Below are 5205 nucleotides of genomic sequence, written 5' to 3' on the forward strand. Positions count from 1 at the left end.
TTTCTTTATCCTTATTCCTTTCCATTTTAAATATGACGTGTCTTGGGGTCTTTAAGTCTGGGTTAATTCTGTTTGGCACCCTCTGGGCTTCCTGAACTTTTATGTCTGTTATGTTGTCTAGACTAGAGAAGTTCTCAGCTATTATGTCCTGAAGAATGATTTCTTCCCCTCCCTATCTTTCTTCCTTTGGTAAGCCAATAATGCGTATATTATTTCTTTTGAAGTCTTCCCACAGGTCTCTGTTGTTGTTTTCAGTATCTCTTAATCTCTTTTTGAGATCTCTTATTTCTTTTTTAGTTGTCTCTAATTTGTCCTCAATCTTGCTAATTCTGTTTTCAGCCTCATAGATTCTATTCTCTCTGCCCTCTACTGTTTTCTGGAGTTCATCTATTTTGTTACCCTGTTCTGATACTGTTTTAGCTTGTTCAGCTAGTTGTGTTCTTAGCTCAGCTATTTCACCTTTCAGCTCTCTAATAACCTTGAGATAATTAGTGTTTTCTTCCAGGGTCTTATTTATGGTTTCTGCATTTCTGATGACAAATCTTTCAAACTCTTTACTCACTCCTGTGACTATTTCCTTAACTAGTGTTTGGATGTTGACCTCATTATTTTGCGCTTCACCCTTTGGGGGGCTTTTAGCTGGACTCCTGTCCTAGTTCATTTCCCCAATATTTCTTCTTGTTGGTTTAACCATTTTATGTAGTATGTTATGAGGTCCCTCTCTCAGTACTTTTCAAATTACTGATCACTCTTGCCTGGATTGACCTGTGTCTAAGTAAGGTAATTAAAGGGTTCATAGTTGTGGAAATTGGCAGTTGTTTCAATAGTATTTTAATCCCTGAGTTGGAGCTCAGTAGCTTAAAAGCCTCTTTTGTTCTTATTCTTCCCTATAGGCTATGGGAGCCTGAGGACTTTTAAACTATAAGTAGGCTTCTTAGCTTAATCACTGACTCCTGAACAAGAGATAAAGCAGGGTGGGGCAGAGATAATCCAGTGGTTATGCAAAGAGACTCTCACAGCCCCACAGCTAGGCCACTGAGGTCTAGATCTTCTCCTGAGTTTCCTCGCTAGTTCGTTCTCTGGCCCCTTGTGTCAGCACAGGGCCCCCCTGCCGCTGCTCCAGATTCTGAGGACAGTAGCAATGGAGACTCACAGTTGCATTTGGTGAGTTTCAGGGGAGTCCTCTCCTCGTTTCAATCATCCCCTTGTTGGTGAAACAAGACTGGAGGTGGTGTCTCAACTGGTAAACTTCTGAACTGTTAACCAACCACTTAATCTCTCCCTAGGCTCCTCTCTGTCCACGAGCCACATGTGTTTGCACTCACCAGTGATTTGGTGGGTTCCTGAAGTCTTTCTAGTCCTGTATTGTTGCGGTCCCAGGTGTTCCCCATTGGTATTCCTAGTTGACCTGGGAGAGGACAGGAGAGGAGAGAAACACAGCTGCTGCTGCTCCATAGCCCCGCCTCTGGAAGTCTCTCTGTGTCTTTTCTTATCTGTTCCTCAGCTAGAGGCTGAGCTCCTATAAGACAGGAAAGCTGACAGCACATAAGGGCTCAAAAAAAAATAAATAAATAACCGTGGCCTGCATGCATGAGAGGGAACATAAATTGGACTCACAAGTCACTCGGAGGCAAATCCAAGCTGAAGCTGTAGCCCTTGTGGACAGCGCCATCTTCAGCCACTGCCCCACCAGGGCGGCACTGCAGCAGCACTGGCACAGGAAGAACTCTGCCCGGGCTAGGCCCGGATAGACAAATCCACCTCGGTTCCCGGGAAGTAACAGGACTGTTTCTCCCAAGAGTCTTCCTAGAGACCCTCTAAAGCCAAGTCCAAGGGGCAGCATCCTGGTTCCAGCATTGGAAGAGGCCAAAGTCCAGCTCCAGGGCCCCTTAAGGGCCAAGCAGGAGGCTCCTCTGAGCAGCGGCCTGGCTGTATGCTCGGGCTGCTTCACCGCAGACGCACCATCTGTGCCTTCAAGAGGCCACGACACTGGCGCCAGAACCATCCTAGCTGGCATCCGAACTCCCCTCTCTCCTTAAAAGGACTCTTGTCATCTCTTTCTACAGACTGATGCTCCAGCCCTCCAGGGTCACTGCCATCAGGTATGGTAGATCTGGGCCCTCAGGCAGAGCCAAGCATGACCGGACCAAGGACTGAGTCTCAGAATTGGATTACCAGAGAGTATTCGGAGCTCCGGGCCCCTGGCCTCAGGGACATGGGGATTACCCAGGCTTCTGGCTGGGGCTGACAGCCTTTCTCACATCCTCTGCCAGATCTGAGCCCTAGGATGAGCTGGGGATTCTCCACCACCTCCCAGATCCGGCCTGTAGCCCCACAGCCACCCCTATCTCCCACCCCCCAGCCTGCTAGAAGCACACCCACCTCCCACGAGTCAGGGATTCATAGCAGGCCTATTCCAACTGTGGTCCAAAGCTGGGCAGACAGCGGCATGGCCTGCGAGCTTGTGAGAGATACAGCTTCACTGGTTTATTCATTTATTATTTTATTTTATTTTTTTAACTCCAGGGTTATCACTGGGGCTTGACTGGTGCCAGTACTACAAATCCACTGCTCCTGGTGGCCATTTGTTCCATATTGGGTAGGACAGAGAGAAATTGAGAGAGGAGGGGGAGACAGAGAAGCAAGAGAAAGATAGACACCTGCAGACATGCCTCACACTGCTTGTGAAGCAAACCCCCTGCAGGTGGGGGAGCCGGGGGTTCGAACCAGGATCCTTGCACTCGGTTCTTTTTTTTTTTTCTTTTTTTTATTTAAATTTATTTCTTTATTGGGGAATTAATGTTTTACATTCAACAGTAAATATAGTAGTTTGTACATGCATAACATTCCCCAGTTTCCCTATTTAACAATACAACCCCCACTATGTCATTTATCATCCTTCATGGACCTATATTCTCCCCACCCACCCACCCCAGAGTCTTTTACTTGGGTACAATATGCCAATTCTATTTCAGGTTCTACTTGTGTTTTCTTTTCTGATCTTGTTTTTCAACTTCTGCCTGAGAGTGAGATCATCCCATATTCATCCTTCTCTTGCACTCTGGTTCTATGTGCACTTAACCTGGTACACCACCGCCGGGCCCCCTTCATTTATTTATTTAATTGGGGGCAAAAAAAATGGGGGCTGGCAAAATAAGTCTCCAGGATAGCGTGTTGCTTTGCCTCATGTATGTGACTCAGGTTTGAGCCCTGCCTTCACCACACTGGAGAAAGTTTTTGTATATAACCTATCTTCACCTCTCTCTCTTCCACCTCTCCCTCACCTGCTCCTGTCTTTGTTTATCTGCAAAAATAGGCCTGGAAAAGCAAAGCCCCAAAGACAACCCAAAAAGAGGATGTTTATGTGTTTCTGGGGAATAAACCCAGTACCTTCTGCATGTGTGACACCAGTGATGAATGCGATGAATGACCTATCCAGTTTGATTTTTTTTAAATATATATTTTTTGTGGTCTGGGAGGTGGCACAGTGATAAAGCTTTGGGCTCTCAAGCATGAGGTCCTGAGTTCTATCCCTGGCAGCACATGTGCCAGAGTGATGTCTGGTTCTTTTTCTCTCCTCCTATCTTTTCTCATTAATAAATAAATAAAATCTTTGTTAAAAGTTTATATATATATATATATATATATATATATATTATTGGATAGAGACAAATTGAGAGGGGAGGGAAAGATAGAAAGGGAGAGAGACAGAGAGATACTTGCAACCCTGCTTCACCACTGATAAAGCTCTTCCCTGCAGGTGGAGACCAGGGGCCTGAACTTGGGTCCTGGAGCACTGTACTGTGTGCACTTAACCAGGTGTGCCACCAACTAAGCCCCCACCCCCACGCGACTTTTTTTATTTTTTAAGAAAGGATAGAGAGGGAAAGACCACAGTACTGTTCCACCATCCATGGAACTCCCCTGGTGCTCCCGTATGGTGCTGGAGATCGGAACCAGGGCCTCACAGCCAGCAGCAAGGCTTGCTCTTGTTCTAACAAGTGGCCGCAGAGAAATGCCAACTCATGAGTCAAAGCTAAACACCCGTTCCGAATCACCAGGACAGGCCCCATAAATCCTCTAGCTGACGTTTATGTGCACACTGAAGTCGGAGAACACAGGGCCAGCCCACCCACCTCTCTGACTGTGCGTCGTGCCTTCTACCCCCAAGCCTCCCCTCTGGACTCCTTCAGTCCTTCCCCTGTACGACTGAACTATAATGATCACAGTAGATCCCACTTAGTATGGGCACAGTTCTAGTGGTGTGGACAGTGGCCCTGAGAGTGAGGACTTTATTGTCCTCTGTCAGCCCCACACTACATCTGAGCAAACTGAGGTTGAGAGAGGAAGCCTGACTGGCCCCGAGTCACACGGCACATAAACTCAGAGCCTGACTACTCTACCATCCCACCAGTGGAGAGGATGGTGGCTGCTTCGCCAACTGTCTCTCATTCACAGCAGGATTTCCTGCGGGCAAAATCTTGTGATCATCTCAGGAAAGCCTGTCCTGACTGCCTCATTATATTCTGCCCCAGGTCTCTGCATTTCTCCTTAATGGTGACACAACTTGTAATGATCAGCTGATGTGACTAATTTCCTGGCCTTCCCTGACAGTCTGAGAGCCCGGGAAGACAGGAAGTAGAGCAGACCCTGTCAGAGGCTCCCCAACATCCACTTTCTTTCTTTCTTCTTTCTTCTTTTTTTTAGTCATTTAAAAATATTTTTATTTTCTTTTTTGTTGTTCTTGTTCTTGTTGTTGTGGTTATTATTATTGTTATTGATGTCGTTGTTGCTGGATAGGACAGAGAGAAATGGAGAGAGGAGGGGAAGACAGAGAGAGGGAGAGAAAGACAGACACCTGCAGACCTGCTTCACTGCCTGTGAAGTGACTCCCCTGCAGGTGGGGAGCCGGCGCTCAGACCAGGATCCTTGCACTTAGCGCCACGTGCGCTTAACCCGCTGTGCTACTGCCCGACCCCCAATATCCACTTTCTATGGGACTTGATTTTGTTTGCTGCATCCCTCTATCCCCACCTCCCTTTCGGTTGTGGGTACCAGGCTCTGGCTTTGGAGATGCGAGAGGAAGTGATGGGACACGCGTGCTGAACACAGAGGAGTCCAGCCAATTCTGGGCATGTGGCTGGCACTCAGGAGATGTGGCATCTAACCAGCCCCCAGAAACACACACACCCCTACACAGCTGTC

This window comes from Erinaceus europaeus, chromosome 6 (assembly GCF_950295315.1).
Source record: "Erinaceus europaeus chromosome 6, mEriEur2.1, whole genome shotgun sequence".
NCBI classification, from domain to species: domain Eukaryota; kingdom Metazoa; phylum Chordata; class Mammalia; order Eulipotyphla; family Erinaceidae; genus Erinaceus; species Erinaceus europaeus.